The 17,747-nt window shown below is 43.5% G+C and overlaps 1 long non-coding RNA gene across 1 annotated transcript; it reads left to right on the top strand.

Annotated features, from left to right (window-relative positions):
• Window positions 1-11,552: 11,552 nt before the first annotated feature.
• Window positions 11,553-13,272, top strand: LOC129383738 (uncharacterized). Its single transcript, XR_008611598.2, has 2 exons — window positions 11,553-11,652; window positions 13,132-13,272. It is a non-coding gene; the product is annotated as an uncharacterized lncRNA (long non-coding RNA).
• The last annotated feature ends 4,475 nt before the right edge of the window (window positions 13,273-17,747 follow it).

Raw genomic sequence — 17,747 nt, 5'->3', positions numbered from 1 at the left:
TCAACGCTTGACATGATGTCAAGCAAGCTTCACTTTTCAGCTGTCCCCTGCCTCCAAGCAATCTTTTTGCGCCTTTCTTGCTTATAATATAAGCGGCGAAGTTATGCACACAGTACGTAAGCCACAACATTCAGCAATTATAAGTGACATTATTCTCATGCACTTAAACCTAAGCATTTTATTGTTGCAGCTTTAATATTGAATAGGCATGCTTGGATAGTGAAATTTGCTGATTGAATCGATAGCAATATTGAGGAAAAATTACCTCTGAATATCGAATCAAATATTGAATATTCCCAATTTCTAAAATAATGAAATGAAAAATGCCGTAGAGTCTGTTAAGGAAAAAAAGACTTGCTGGCCTTTTTGGATGCGTATAGTGCCATTAACAACTAGATGTCAAGTCAACTAGGAAGCTTGTAAATGAGAAGCAAAGGAAAGCACAATCATATCTGGTGCACAATGACCATGACACAAATAAAAGAAAATGAGCAGCATGTCCCAGACACATGTAGTAGAGTATAGTAGAGTATACAGCTCAGTGAAGGAGTTAAGGGCAATACTGCAGCCCTGCATATCATTTTGAAGGAATCCAAGCATATGGAGAGATTGACCAAACATAAATTGCTTTGTCTAATTAGACAGAGCAAATGCAAAGTCTTCCTAAGGCACGACATGCTTACTCAACTATAGCATGTAAATGACCTCCTCCATATCTTTGTTTAGAAACTGGATCATCTGCGCAACAATCACAGTTGTCCTGCACTATAACCATTCAACGATTCTTCATTTATATCAGTCTTCCTCCTTGTAGACTGCAAGAAGTGTTGTTGTCTTTTACAGTATTCGAACAAAACAAATGTACTATTCAACAACTTCAAATAGTGAATTCTCGAATCGAATACGAATTGAATAGCAAAGACTATTTGATTCATATTCAAAATTTTGAATATTTGCACACTCCTATTATGAAATTGCAAGATCGACTTGTAATCGCAATATATGTGGCAAATTTTCTATTAAAAAAATGTGGGTTAGCCCCCGCATGCATCTCATTTCACAGCCAATCAACCATCACTTAATTTCCTTGCATTGCTGCTGTTCACTCTGTCTTTTATACATTGCCACATTTGCACTGATAATAGTTGCTACTGGACATATCAATTTTATCTGCAGCATGATGTATAATGTCCTATATATTAACAAGGAATAGATGATACTAGAAATTATCAGTTATCATATATAATATACAAGACAGTTAACTGATAATCTATAAGAGTACCAAAATTGGTGCTAGAGGAAAGGAGGGCAGCAATGTGCAGCAGAGGATTGGGAGGTGTAATTCGAGATAGCATAACTGCACTGTCCTAGAATGGAGTCAGCTAATTCAAAGCAAGGATATGACTGAAGCTTTCAATGCTGAAGCAGACATAAATTGGTTAATGAAGTTAATGATGGCCATGTATGCACCTTGAAAAACATGGGAGCTTGAATATAAAAATTAAGTGTACCCAGCAGCACAGATTGGATTCAGATTGTACTTAGGCACAGAGGATGGCCTGTCTCTCCTGCCAGATGGTGTCCTGCTTGTCTCCCCTCACAGCCACTAGTTGTGGACGGTGGTGGCAACTGATACAACCAATGCATGCAATAATGCAGAACATAATTTAGGTAATTTTTGAAACATGGAAGACTTTCGTCTACCAAAGCAGGTAACAAAAGTGGTACTCATATTTTTGAGTCTGAGAAGAATTAGTGTGCATGTAAATTGTTTTCATATTGGGTCCTAGCTGTGCTTCAAACCACAGTGTGCCACATGGCTCTGTTCTGGCTCCCTTGCTGTTCATCATTCGTCCTGCATGGAGGCTTCAAGACATCACAAGCATTGAGTTCTTTATTTATGCTGATGACATGACGATTTGATCAACGTATGGGAATCTTGATATGCAATTTAACAGCTGCAAAATGCTCTTGACATACTCACTGAATATGCAGAGACTGTTGGTCCCCAACTATATATAAGAAAGTCCTGCTGCATTCATGTTACTAACAATTAAGATAAGGAGAAGTAAGGTCAGTCTTCAAAACTGACTTTGAGGTAGGAATCAACCCATCAGTCATGCTAACAATTCATGAGCTACCTCTCCTTAGCCTTGGAATTCATCTTTCTGGTTCAGGCTTGAACTAGCCTAGGCCAGTCTGGAAGTCATCGACCTTGACTTTGGACTTAGTATACGGAATTCAACCAAGTGCTGGTAGAGCTCCCACTGAGGTGACACAGCAACTTGCAAGTTTTTTTAAATTTCACCATGTATCACCTATCAAGCACAGTTTCGTTGACCGAGTGCTCAGCGGTGGGCTATACTAGATTTCACCATCTGAGAAGTGAGGGCAATAATGGTACTGAATCAAGTCTTATCTCAATCCAAATGCGTAAATTGCATGCCCAGCTTAGCACAATTATGGAACTTGTCATTCTGTGCAAGCATGTAAGACAGCTACGATAACTGATCTCTCTATTAGTTGCAGCTCTCTCTTCTCATTTATACAGAGATCCTCCCATGATAATGACATTTTCTGACCTCCTGCTGTATGGCACTGTACTTATATTAGCACTAATACAAGAATAATGTTTAGGAGAAGTAATTATGCAGCTATTTCATACGTGAGATATCAGGATGCCTAGAGGGCACTGTGCAATTTACCCAGGCTATGATTTTCAGGGCAACATAGGATGGATCGCCGTCATCACCCCATTTACAGCATTAAAAATTATTTTTCTTTTATATGCACACACCTGTCCATTTGACACGAAGAAAAGGCTTATTTCAAGACTGTGAGACACTAATTAATTATGCATGCTCTCAGATCCTGCCACACTAAATCATCTAGGAAAGTTGGCGAAGATTCTAGACAGCATCGAAGAGAAGAAAAATTGAGGCCTGGAAACTACGGGCAGGCTAATGTGTACTTTTGTGCTCTCATTTATTACTATGAGAATATTCGAGGTTCATATGTGATGGCTTTGTGATGAGAAAAGAAAGAAGTTAGGCAAGGATGTCAGCTGCTATGAGATGTGCTTTATTAGAAAGTATAGGCTGCATTAGTACCTGTGTGGGTAAACCAGCATGTTCCCTGAACAAGTGAAGCTATTTTAGCCTACAAAAGCTGCCTTGAGGCTACTTGTTTTGCTTCAATTGTTGGCAAAAGGTATCTTGCTCTCTTAAAACAATTTTCACAGGAAAGTGCTGCATACTTATAAGATGCACATCATATCTAAGGCAACATGTAAAGCTTTATTTCGATAGCTAGTAAAGCCTTGGCCATCACTAATGTCTGTGCTGTGTACTGATGTGGCAGCACCACGCTTACACATTTAGACATCTTTTGCAGTCAAGCATGCAGGATTGCAGACAACTTTGAAAACCTGTCTCACGTACTGATGTTTAAATTGTGTCAGTTTCCATCGTCTCCATGCTGCGTGATCACACGAGAGGTCAACACGGGTCAAAAAATTTATATTTTACATTCGATAGAATATTTTATATTTTATGCACATATCACTCAGTAGCATGAAAGTGAACATGACTTCTATGCCAAATGAATATTTAGGAGGAAAAAAAAAATTGGGAAATTCCTCAGTGCGGAGGCACCTATTTCATGCACAAGGCATTCTCGGAAATTCGCAACAATGTGCAATACAATATATTACAGCTACAAAGAATATATTTTTGTCTGTAAAACATAGACATAAAGAAGGGCTAGCTAGCCGTGCAAAACAGAAGTGTTTTAGCATAACTGCTTAATTTGCTACAATTTTCAAAAGTTGCTATATCTACGGTTTTTTATCAACTATACCAATCCGTGGAGCCTGTTGAAATTTGGTGGACTCTGAGACCTTAACCTATTCAACAGCTTTGCGCAATATTGTTCTTGTATCACAAATTATCAGTTTTACAATTCACTTCAAATGTGAAGTTTTGACAAAAATGAATGCGATATAAAAATCAAAATAAAGAAACAACATTGTAAATTAAAAACAAGTTGCATTATTTTGTTTGTAAGGACAATACTACAGGTGGTAGAAATGAAAGCTTCACAAGAACATAGCAATGTGCTAAGAAAAGGGGACATTAGGGTAAAAAGAACATGCACAAGGCTCTGACTTGCCTAAACTTGACCATGATTGTGACAGAAAGGCAGTTTTGGCCTTATGGTTAATACCTATACATAAAAGTGCGTTCACTGCAATCATTATTCGCTTTAATGGGAATAAAGAAGCGTCAATATAACCTTTACGTGGCTCTTTTATTTAACAGCATATGTGCGCAGCTTATGGCATAGATAATTTTTAACGAAGGTTTGTATTTCTTTACGTGCTAGAATTAACTGTTAGTTCTCTGTGAATGTGCACAGGTAACACAATGTACGGCAGGTGAATGCCTCTAAAAATGTCACACTGGTCATTATATAAACGTCATTATATAACCTAAGATGCAGTGGTGGGAGTGGCAATGGTGCTGGTTAAAGCAGTGTTAGCTGGCACATAGTTCCAGCTGCCAGGTGCCTAAAACTGCCAAAACTACCTTTCTGTAGCAATCATGGTCAAGTTTAGGGAAGTCAGAGCCTTATGCATATTCTTTTTATGCTGAGGTCCCTTTTTGTCTGATTATGTCTGATGTTTAATAGTACAAGGGCCTGGAATGACTATAAAGAATGCCATGAATGTTGCATGATACATTTAACACTTAAAAATGGATTGCTATAAATAATTAATATTGGCTGTATACAGGCTTAAAATTACTTGCTGTATAGGAGTGTAAAACATATCTGCTGTTAAAATTACAAGCCTATAAGTGATGTTTGTCTTTGCTAAAATGCATGAGGAGATGAGAAGATAAAGCATTTGAACTGGTGTGGTCTTTTACCAAGCACTCTGCGCCTTTCCAGAGCCCTTATGCACAATGGTTTGGAAGCTGGCACTCCATGTGCACTGCAGCATTGCAGCTTAAGCCTTCAATTGGAGGCAATGCTATGATTTAAGACTTTGAAGACACTGTATATATATCCAGCATACCTACACCACTGAGAAAAGTACCTGACAGTTTTGTTATTGAAAAGTAGATTGTTGCCAAGGAAAAGGGCTGTACTGAAAGGTAAACAGGTGCACATTATATCGCACTTCCTGTCACAGCCTATACAAGGCTGATAGTATTTGCCAAATAAATAAATAAATAAAAAATATATAATGTAATAATAAATTGTTGTTATGCTGTTTTATGGATAGGCCTATTTTATAGACATGCTTTATGGTTAGACTACCTGTTCTCCATAAAGACATGGAGAACAGGTGGACCCTCCAAACTTGTTGCATGTTGATGACTCACTGCTCATCAGAAGGTAAGAATGTGTACATGCCATCCGTTTTTATTCTCCACATTCCAAATTCCAGCCACCTTGCTTGTCTTTTCATTGGGATCAGGCTGCACGAAGTGTAAAAAGGTAAAAACAGAAAAAGCAAAATCTGATTGCCAAACAAAACATGCGTCCAAGTGTGTATGCTGCTCCCTAGACTTGGTATACCTGATCCCGTTATCTTGTGATGAGGTGTAACACGAGAGTGCAGAAGCACCACCATCCATTCACTTCGTCTTGACTGCCTTACTATTTGCCCAGTTACTGTCACTCATGTGGATGTAACCCCATGCTCAATGACACACTTATGCTTTCCCATCACTGTAACAAATTAATGAGCGAAATAATTGAAACATTATGTATCAACAAATTACGAGACAAATGTATTAGCCAGGCTTAAATGGTGACCCTTGTGACCAAGAAATGCAATTATCTAGATGTGTGTCCTGAGTGAAATGAATTATTGTTACGTTTTTATTTTTGTACATGTCTACCATACCAATTCTCTAACATTGTTTTGTTATCACGTGGCTTTGTGAATCTACTTTTGCCATTTATTTTTCTCGTTGTGTATACTGTTGCTTCAGGACATATATATATCTATGTATATATTAGCGTTTTCCTTAAACAAATATTTTTCTTGCGTATACAGTGCCAAGTCTTTACTTTCTTCACCTCTCTTCTTTTGTCTGTGTTACATCGTGCTGCCAAGCAAGACATCGCTATAAATCTGCACCCCCTTGCCCATCTTTCAGTTATTCTGCAGTGTGTGTAATTCATTACTGACCTTTATATATTCCATGTATCTTGCAAATTGCTTCTGAACATTTTACGCAAGAAAAGCTTTAGGTCCGTGAATGAAATGTGAGCTCGACTTTCAGGGCCTCTATAAGTGATGGATGCTTCTTCCTAATCTGTGAGCCAGAGATGTATCCTAGGCAGCCTCTACAGGGGGGCCCAAGTCAAAATATGCAAAAGAGAAGGGGGACCTCACTGCACACTATGAGCGCTAAAATGCCAGCATTCTCAGGGGAAGCCTGGGCCCTCAGGACTCGGACTGTGCCGGTGCTGCAAGCTCATTTCATTCTAAGCCACGGCGAGCAGGCACCATATGCAATTAGGTCATGCACAGATACTTGTGTAACTAGCTTAGGACCACATTTTTGTGGTTTTTATATGTTTGTATTACTTTCACTGTGCTAAGGCAGTCAATGTGTAGTAATATAGCTTTATGAATGCTTGTGCCTGTAATATGGGGAAAATAACTGTTAGTGCTTTGCTTGTAAGGATGCTTGTTTGCAGATTAACAGCCTCAAATGCAACAAAAGAAGGTCCCAGTGCTGCAAACAATTCTCTTGCTTGTAATTTTGAGGCATCAGTGATGAACTCTGAGCATGTATACTTCAATTTCAGTTCTAAGTATTGCAGTTGCATATATGCACACCTAGCACATGCTTGGAAGCTTAAGGAATGAGGTGTCGCACTCTTTGCATTGTTACTGTTGAAGTGGTTAGCATGGGTCATTAAACGATTTCCAAGGATCGATCTGTCCAAGATCTGGCAACAGTGCTCTTAACATGCATTGTGAATGAAAGTCTGCATGTTGGCCATGTAAATAGCTCAGAGTATTTGACATGCCATATACTACAGTGTGGCAACAGTGTTCAGAATCTGAGTGAATGTTAGCATGAGGCTACTAAGTGGCGCACTTGACTGGGGATGCAGAGGTTGAGGGAGTAGAGGGGAGGTGGGGGGGGGGGGGGGAGTCGGGGCTTTGCCAGCCACTTACAGACATCTTGGGGAAGGGGGGATGTGTCCTTCGTGCCCCCCCCCCCTCTGTATATGCCACAGGAGTTGAGCACTTGGGGCACATTTCTTAGTCAGCTTTAGGTGATCCCTAAGCCCAAGTGATGGATTGTCTAAGGGCTGCTCAAGGACAAAATCTCTGAAGAGATATCTCCTGTGTCCGGGTAAGGTCACAGGCAAGGAGCAGACTTATCGGGGAAGTAAGGCACATATATACGTGTCCCACCAGAGGCAAGATTCCAGTGCGTGGTGAAGAGCATGGAGATTACAGTTAGGTTAGGTGGAGGAATTCAGTTAGGTGTCACAAATGAGGCAGTTGATTGAGCCAATTGGTCTGCCCAAATGGTTGAACCAATTCCATCTGTGCCCTTGTACTCAGTGCACCTCAATACTGAGATGCAAGGAAGTGTAGAGTCTGTGAATTTATTGACAGATTTGTAGCATTCTTAACTGTAACTTGTTTGAGCTGCTTCACTGCAGTAAGTGACAGAATCTTTTATCGTAAATGATAGAGAGGGACTTGCGCTATTATGATGTGGGGTGCTGTACAGATGGAATAGATGGCACCATGAGAGGCTTTCAATGCAATTCAAGTAGTATGGTGAGTTGGGCGTTTCTGCCTTGTACGTGACGAAAAAACCAATAGCGGGGTGAGATGGGCTCACATAGTTTTGTTATTCTCAGCATGTCACAGATGCTTATTTCAGGTAAGCCTCACAAGATTCCATAGTGCCATGTTGTGTAACAAGATTTTTTTATATCTGGAATTATGTAGTTAGAAAGAACCTGATGGGCTCAGTGTATACCGATTGTCATTGATCGTCAACTTGCCCTCCCTAAAGCTGCATTGATACGGCTTATTTAGCTTTCTAGAAAGTGTAGGAGATGATGTGATCTATCCTTTTCTCGAAGACTTTGCATAGACAGCTACAGTAAGTATCACAGACCTGTTGCTAGCTGCCAAAGATGGATCCTAATCTTGCTCCTTGAGAAGAGGAATTACAATGGCTTTCTTTTTTATGCAGAACAAAGATGCCTGAAATGACAGATTTTGTTTTATAATTTAAAGAATCATTAGTGTTTCAGGATGCAAGTGTTTTAATATCTTGTGTATGTATAATTCCATCAAGTGCCAGGGGCAGACTTATTACAGAAATTTAAGGAGGCTTCAAACTCAGAATGATAATAGCTATAATGTGGAGCATATTTGAAGTTTACTTGTTTTCGTTCAGCAATTTCACATAAAAGAATCTTAATAATGTGCATCACTATAGGAAATAGGTTCGAAATGTGAAGCTCCCACCCTCCCCAGGTGCATTCTTTGCCTGACCTCGTAATGTGTTCCCTTAATTGATAATTGGCCAATGGCAAAGCATGGGTTTGCTTCTGTTTAAGCCTTCCAAGCTCAACAAGCAACCACGACTGGGTCACCGTACCTTTCATTATACATTATCTTGAATACATATTCAAGGTCTTCGGGACCGGCCCAGTTTACTATTACTCTTTCAAGGATCCGCTCAATTTACTCGAGGATAAGCACGAGGACGCGGCTAATCCCGGGAACGCAAGAAAAGAAAGCTTCTGTTTAGAATCGAGCACAATTGATGCGGCCGCATCGGTTTCCCCGCGATCCGAGTCAGTAATATTTGCGCAGCTATGATGACATTAAGACGCACGGCGCTGCAGGAAAAGGGGTGTCAAAACTGGTTCACTGGTTGCTTCGATCTCGAAAACGAATCGTGGTGACCGACTTTTGTGCTGGACAGCTAGCAAAGAACTCGTATGGGCCCGACCCTTTGAGGAAACGTTCGAGTGACAGTGCGAAGACTGCAGTTTCACGCATCTGTCACACTGTATATAAATCCATATTGCGGCGTTCGGAGATTGCTGTAAACACAGCGTGTGGCGACGTAAACGTGGGCATGTACGCTTGCAGCGCTTGTCGTCTGCTGCTCCAGAGAGGAAACGGGGGAGAAGCGTGCGTGTGCTTGCGGTCCCACCACATTCCTCGGGCTCTCGGGTGACGCACGAGACGCTCAAAAAAATTGCTTTCCATCTCTGCAGGCACCTGATAGATAGCATAATATTTTTCTGCCTTGTAATATTGAACGCTGACTATTATTATAGAGAAACGCATGACAGTATAGTTGAAATCATTTTGCGTTGATGTCTTTAATCAAAATGTGTACATTAATAAACGCATAAGACAACTTTCTTTCATATCTTTGCAAGTTAAACGCATTGTTTAGTAAGATTTGATATATTTCAATTGTTTTTAGTTTAATTTATTAAAGTGACGTCACTTCCGTGCGTTGCAGGAGTCGATTCTGTGTGGAGTCGTCTGGGGAGCACCGCGTTGCACGAGACGCTGCCAACAATAAAATATGCGCGCGCACGTTTTGCGCGCCAGGGGCAAAGTAGCGCTGCATGCAAGCACCCTGCACAGGGTGCAGTTTTGTCCTCGATGTTGACCCTCCGCAGTGCGGCACCACGGCGGGGCAAAGCGCACCATTCTGGTTTCGGGGCAACCCCGGGGCAAGGTGATCGAGGACGCTATAAGGAGAGGCCCTGACGTCACTCTTTGTGAAGCAAAAGTGAAGCCGGAATTTGGCGTTGCTCATGGCGATGCTCCGCCTTTTGGGCCACCCTCCTCTCTTGTTTACATCTTTCGCGAAACCACGCCGCGCTGCGCGTGGTGTCGCGCGCGGAGCGCGCGCGCAACATCTGGCAGAGCACGGTGCAGGTAACACAGCGCAACAAGACACGGTGACTAACGCAAACCCGCCCACTCAGCGCCTTTGCCACGGCCCGAAACCTACCAGAGCAACACGTGTGAGCGCTCAAAACCATAACAACGCCGCCATTGTGGCCCAAAAGGCGTGGCCATACAACAAAAAAAATATAAAAAAGCAGCAAAAAATGAGAACCTACTACGTCATTTCCGCCACACTTTTCTCCTAGCGCGCGGAGGGGGTAGGGCCTCTCCTTAGTTTCCTTCCTCCGTGCCCTACCCCCTCCGCGCGCTAGGAGAAAAGTGTGGCGGAAATGACGTAGAAGGTTCTCATTTTTTTTTGCTGCTTTTTTTTGTATGGCCACGCCTTTTGGGCCACAATGGCGGCGTTGTTATGGTTTTGAGCGCTCACACGTGTTGCTCTGGTAGGTTTCGGGCCGTGGCAAAGGCGCTGAGTGGGCGGGTTTGCGTTAGTCACCGTGTCTTGTTGCGCTGTGTTACCTGCACCGTGCTCTGCCAGATGTTGCGCGAGCGCGCGCGCTCCGCGCGCGACACCACGCGCACCGCGGCGTGGTTTCGCGAAAGATGTAAACAAGAGAGGAGGGTGGCCCAAAAGGCGGAGCGTCGCCATGAGCAACGCCAAATTCCGGCTTCACTTTTGCTTCACAAAGAGTGACGTCAGGGCCTCTCCTTAGTTTCCTTCCTCCGTGATAGGCACCTAGGATCAGGTCACGTGAGGGATTTTTGTACGACAAATAGACGCACGCCGAACACGCCACGGCTCCGCTCGGCGCACGGAGGAAGGAAACTTCCTTCCTCCGTGATAGGCACCTAGGATCAGGTCACGTGAGGAATTTTTGTACGACAAATAGACGCACGCCGAACACGCCACGGCTCCGCTCGGCGCACGGAGGAAGGAAACTAAGGAGAGGCCCTGACGTCACTCTTTGTGAAGCAAAAGTGAAGCTGGAATTTGGCGTTGCTCATGGCGATGCTCCGCCTTTTGGGCCACCCTCCTCTCTTGTTTACATCTTTCGCGAAACCACGCCGCGCTGCGCGTGGTGTCGCGTGCTCGCGCAACATCTGGCAGAGCACGGTGCAGGTAACACAGCGCAACAAGACACGGTGACTAACGCAAACCCGCCCACTCAGCGCCTTTGCCACGGCCCGAAACCTACCAGAGCAACACGTGTGAGCGTTCAAAACCATATAACAACGCCGCCATTGTGGCCCAAAAGGCGTGGCCATACAACAAAAAAAATAAAAAAGCAGCAAAAAAATGAGAACCTACTACGTCATTTCCGCCACACTTTTCTCCTAGCGCGCGGAGGGGGTAGGGCCTCTCCTTAGTTTCCTTCCTCCGTGGCTCGGCGGCTCGGCGCCAGCATCGCGCCTTCTCAAAAATCCCTAATGCTGACGAGACGGTCATTAGAGGAAACGCCAGTTCACGGGATTGGCCAGTCGTTTCAGCGGGTGCGAGAGAGAAAATCTGGGGGCGTTTGCGCCTGAAATTTCTCCCTTTGCCTAGGTACTACGGAGGAGAAGCCGATTTGCTTGTTTCGTATGCGTTTGTCCCTAGGCGCGCATTTTTCCGTGTGTCGGCTGGCGATCCTTCAAATCAATGTCTCCTTTCTTGACGAAGCCGTGCGTGCCGTGCGTCGTGCATAAGTGTTCCTCCTGCGTCTCCTTGGATGTTGCCGGTAGGTTTGTTGCGCTTTTTGGTAACATACGGAACGTGCAACGGGATCAGTGAACCTGTGATATCGAGGACCAATCGGATAACTTAATGCCACGGCGTAATGCCAAAGCATTACGCCGTGTCCATCATGTGTTGGTTATCGGTGCATACTGCACCCTTCAAGAGATACGCGTGAACATGCATGTCTGCATGTCGAAACACATTTAGCACCCTGTAGCTGGCAAAAGCGAAAGTCGTTATGCAATTTATGGCCGTAGACCACTCTGAAACGTGATGGCGGCCGCAGTGTTCCGACTGGTGTTATAGAAGTGGCGGGGTGCTTTTTTCGTCCCGACGATATAATGGATTTTTACCAGTACTGCGACAGGACGGCATACGTCACCGGCAAACGGAGCCCTCACGAGAGCACCTGAGCTTATAATAACGCTCTGTCTAAATGTACATCCGATCCCGGCCACGGCGGCCGCATTTCGATGGGGGCGAAATGCGAAAACACCCGTGTGCTTAGGTTTAGGTGCATGTTAAAGAACCCCAGGTGGTCGAAATTTCCGGAGTCCTCCACTACGGCGTGCCTCATAATCAGAAAGTGGTTTTGGCACGTAAAACCCCATAATTTAATTTAAATGTACGTCCGACTTGCCTGCTTTGCTTCCGTTTCGCTAGCTCTGCGGCTCCCGCTTACCGATTTATTGCACATGGTTTTGCTGAAGAACCTTTATTTATATCGAAGGGGACCATTAAAATATTCCATTTAAAAGTCAGAGAGCAGCGTACAAAAAGCGTTGCACGAGCGAAGGTACTGCTCCAGGAGAGCATGCCTGGTCTACACTATGACCCCTATTCCTCGCCCGGGAAGAGACGCAAAACATCTTTAATGAGACGAAAGATGGCTCATTAAATCAATAATCCGCCATCACCAACTCGGCACGAGCGCCGCACGGGCGAGAAAGTCTTTCCGACGTACACCCACTTTAGCAGTACATTTCAACTCGACATAGGTGACAGATTTCAAGAAGCACAGGCTGGTACTCTTGGCTCACTGTAGCCCAGTACTGCCCGGTACTGCCATTTTTATGAGACACCTGCTTCTATCCCTTGCCACAACTGCGCCTTCACTTCCTTAACAGCGCCAGGACTGATGCTTGGCATCAGTAGCATTCGTGACAGAAAGTGCTTGCTCTTTGGCAACTGATGACCCAATTAATTTGCTACTTTCTTCTGAAGTTTGTGCTCATAAGTGCTGCTCTTGTCGTCACTGCCAAACTGATCTCCTTTGTGTGATCCCTTGTAGTTTTTCTGTACCCTTCTCCCTGCACATGCTTGATCACTTTTTGTTGCTCTTCCCTGTCGCCATTCCTCTACAGTGGCACTGTCTTTTGCTATATGTGCCTGGCTGTCTATTGCTTATGCCGCATGTTCACTGTAATGATTTCCTTCGCCAGATACGTGAATTAATTGCTAAAAAAACTTTTATCTGCAGGGTCTCCTGGAAATTCATCCACAGCTGGAAACCAAAATTGTGCTTCATCCCAGACCACAGCTTATCTCCACATCAAAGCCTCATATCACCATTACATCTCCAGTCTCACTCACGTTCACTCTGGAAAAAAAAAAAAAAGAACAGTTGCTGCACTTCACAAGGCAAGAATCCATCTCATCATTTTCTCCTGGGGGGGGATATTCTGTAAGAGTACACCTAGTGGGCTGTCCATTTCGGCCACTGCCGATTGGATTCAGCTGTGAGAGGAGGAGACGAGCAGCCCTCGCCAATCAGTAGCGGCCGAAATGGACAGTCCACTAGGTGGGCTCTTACAGAATACTCCTCCCCACCCCCCACCCCCCTGCTCACCACATCTTGCCTGCTGCTTTCTCTTGTCATGTATGACTTTGCACATACTTTTCGTTCATGTTCTCCTTTCTGCTTTGGCACTACACCTATGCTTTTTTTTTTTTTGTTCAAGCAATAGCTCTTCATTGCCATTGCTATTTTCTCGGCCTTCACGTATTCTATTGCAGTCACTAGCATCATACTTACTAATCAGTGTGGAAACAATGGAAGACACACGGAAGGGCACTGGACGAGTGCTGTCTAATAACTGAAATTTATTGAACACTAGCATCAAATGTCTCTTACCTTTGGTTGCTCCATATAACTTGCTAGAAATGCAATAGAAATTTTCATCATAGGGCATTCAGTCTTGGAGCATACTGAAATTATAGCTATTTGCTTTGTGATGAAGTATTGCTTTAGTAAAAAACAACTAATTAGCTTGGCAAGTTGTTTCCAAAGGCTACATCCTTTGCATGTCCAAATGTGCACACCTTGCAAGTTCCTAAAGAACTTCACAGCTTCAAAGGCTTTTGCTTCATAATTTTGCAGCTTAATTTAGCATTTTACCCCCGTTGTTCATCTCATTATTGTAGTTGTTGTGTGACAGTACCGAACTTAGACCTTAGCATGAAGCAATGCTTAAAAACCGTTGTGCTCTTACACGCTTTATCAAATCACTGCTTTGTTTTAATGTTACTGGTGCTGTGGCTTTGGTGTTGGCTGCTAAGCCCAAGGCCGTGAGATCAAATCCAAGCCCTTGCGGCCACATTTCGATCGGGGCAAAGTGCAAAAAATGCTGTGCGCCTTGCATTGGGTGCATGTTAAACCCAGGTAGTCAGAATTAATCCAGAGTTTCTCATTATTGCATCCCTCATCATCATTTAGTGATTTTGGCATGTAAAACCACTGAACTTAATTTTTAAGTATTGTCTTTACCAAGTACAAATCTAGATTTTGGATGTCACTGCAAATGTAACCAATACACAAATTTAAATACTTTGTCATCTAAAGAAACATGGGACACTATAAAATGCAGTAATCACCATTATGTGCCTTGCAGCCAGAACAATATCAGCACGCTAGGAAGCACCATCGCCATTGCCTGTTGCTTGACGACTCCATTACACCTCGTCACAGTCAAACAGAACAGCTTTCACCTCCAACTTTTGTCCGCTCTCCTTTGCCTGTTGTCTAATCATCTCGCCAAATTCTATGGTTGCTATCCTGTTCTCCAGCTGTGAATCGTGGTTGAACCACTTCAAACGTCTGTCGACTTGTTTATCTGACACAGTGAAGTAAAAGTGTACTTACTCACTGTGAAGTAAAAATGCACTGCGGTGATGTTGCAGTGATACTCTTGCCAGAATAACCTACTTTTCATGAAACCAGAGTAGTAGTCAGAAGACTGGCATTTATGCCAGCTGCATTGCCAAGCTCCTGCACAAGAGCAGAGCTTAGCATCTGAGCATTCGCATCATTCTGAGTATTCTTGCATATCATTTTCGCTCGTTAAACCTTGCTACAAGACATTAATTTTCAGCAGCCAAGCCTGACAGCTTTGGTCAATCTTTCGTGCTCTGAGCTGGTTTGATGCAATACTTTTAACGGAATTTCTTTATTGCTGTTTGTTATGTGGTCAGTGACAGGATTTTTTTTTATGCAAGAATGTTAAATGGTTCCTTCAGTGAAAAAGCCGGCAGCACCTATAGCAGCAAAACGGTGCCTAATTTCCCGTTGACTGTGACGCCATGTGAGCACACGAGGCGCGCTCATGACACTAGCTTGCACTTGCTGGCTCGTGTCTCAGCAGAGGAAAGCGAGTGAAGGGGAACATCTGCTGCTGCGCTACTTCGCGAGGGGAGAGTGCATTGCTACGACAAAACATCACCTTCCCTCTCGCAAGCCTGTGTTACCACCTGTTCCTTGTCTACTCAAGCTCTTGTGTGTGTTCTAACTGCGCCTCGGTGAGGCTAAATCAATATGTGCCAAGCGTCTTAACGTGCCCGCTTGCCCGCGAGAAGTTCATAACTCGGACTGCTCAGTGGCATTCAGTTGGATATTAAAGTATTCACAACTCATAAGAAGTGCTTAGGTTTCCTCGGATTTTCTTCATACTTAATGCACAAACTTCGAAGTCATTTTTCCTGGCGAAATTAGTTAAATATCATCGTCCTTTGTCTGCTGTCCGGCCTTTGTGTGAGCCTTATACATCTTCGCAGCCACTCCTGTCATGCACAGTAATTTGTGTACTTGTGCTTGTATCTTCCATGGCATATGATTAATTAATGCATTTTATTTGCATGATCCAACTAAACATGATCTCAAAAAGCTTCACTTGACTGCTCACTTGTCCCTGTGGCTACATTGTGTGGATGTACTATCAGCGTCAAATGAAACGCAAACAGCAGAGTGCATGCCTGTAGCATCACTGAATGTATAGTGCACACACTTGACCAATCATCACCCTCACAGGCGTGCACATCTGGTTTCACAACACTGTGCAATGATGCCCTATACTGAGATATTTTTCTTTCTGTTTTGCTTCTTGCTTTCTTAGATCTTTGGTTTTTTTTTGCTTTGAAATAAAAGGAAAGCGTAACAGAAAGAAAATTTGACTGCATTCAATGTGTTAGAAAACGTTCACTTCAATATTTTTTTCTCACACTTCAATCAAAAGCAATGTGGCAACACTGAGTCTTGATGAAATGAATTGGCACCCTCGGAAACTGTTCCCACTGGTAATCGAAGCTGATCTTGAAGGCCATGCTTTTGTCTACTGCAAAAACTGGAACTGATTTCAGGAGCTGGGAAATACGTTATGGCCCTCATTCATTGTTTTGCTTTTGCATCTTGGCAGTTTGCTGCTGCTAATTATAGCACAAGTGAAGGAATTGTAGCACAAGTAACACTGACACCTGTGCTGCCCTTTTTGGTGCCAGAGTGTGTGAAGGAAGGCTGCTATCTGGTCTTGAAATCCATCGAAGCAGCCTTATTCCCAGACATCACACAGCCTGCCAAAATGGCGGTTGGCACGAAGGGTCTAGAGGCAGCGACTTGAAATAGAATTTTCGACTTACCATGCCAGAAATGGTTTTATTTCCAACAAACTTTGTTGGGTGTCCTCCAGGCAAAAAGCTGCAACATACAGCTTTAATGTGCCTGAAGGCCCTCGCATGGCAGCAGTAAGTCTCCTATCGGCAAACGTATAACATACGAAACACTAATCTGTTAGGATATACATTTACAATGTAGCAAAAGAAATGTGTGAAATCTAAAGAAACATTCATCTTTTCAGATAATTATATAGTATTTATAAAATAAATTCTTCTTAATGCACAACAAAGCTAAGATGCATATTATATGTATTATACATCCCAAAGGATCACATTTCAAAAATAAGCACTACAGACAACATGTCTAGCATGTACACTCGCCCACAAAATGTTACAGGGTGCGCAAGTGTGTGGCAAAACGACCCTTCTTCCCTTCTAGCTGTGCACCCATGGTATCGAGTTTGCACGCATGCGCGTCCCTCTGAGACTGCAAGCGTGCATGTTTCTGCACTTCCTCCTTGTGCGCCGGCGATATCCGAATGTAGCCGTGAGGTGCCCCTCTTGCGATGGGCGCGAAATTATGTGAAGCCTGAGCTTGCGCGTGCCGCTGCGGCTGCTTTTTGTCGAGTCACGAGCGCCGACGCATACGGCCCAGTGGCGAACCCAGCAAGTAATTTTTTTTTAATGAGCTGCACCATTTTGTGTCCAATCTTTGTTGTTTCTTTTTATGAATGGGGCATTCTCCCACAGAAGAGCATGTCAGAAAATGCCCCCTATAGAAGGAGACAGTGTCAACTCCCTTTGAAGACCAGCAGTTAGGACACATGGACCTGTGACAGAAAAGCTGCCGGATGGATCTGGGACAGCGACGCTGGCCTGTACTTTCCTATCGTCTCCATTATCCATGGCAACCTGGTATGCAGAGCATGCGTTGGCCATTTATGCTTGAACTACTTTTTCCTGGAAACAGTTAACAAAATGTTTTGCATGGAACAAAGAAGGTATGTTCACCTTCGCAAGTAGTGGCTCATAGGGAAGGCTGGCACATTGGCTGGAGGGATCAAGGTTGGACATGTTGATCTCGACTGCACTTTTAACTCGAAGTCTATGGCAGCCTGAAAGCAAGAGTGCTTATGCTAATTTTCTGTTTGCCCTACGACATAGAATACACTGCCTCGGTAAAGCTGTTGAACAAGTTCAACTTAGGAGGAA

This window comes from Dermacentor andersoni, chromosome 9, assembly GCF_023375885.2.
Source record: "Dermacentor andersoni chromosome 9, qqDerAnde1_hic_scaffold, whole genome shotgun sequence".
Lineage (NCBI taxonomy): Eukaryota > Metazoa > Arthropoda > Arachnida > Ixodida > Ixodidae > Dermacentor > Dermacentor andersoni.
The sequence above is the reverse complement of the archived record's forward strand: the minus strand, read 5'-3'. Positions and strand labels throughout refer to the sequence as shown.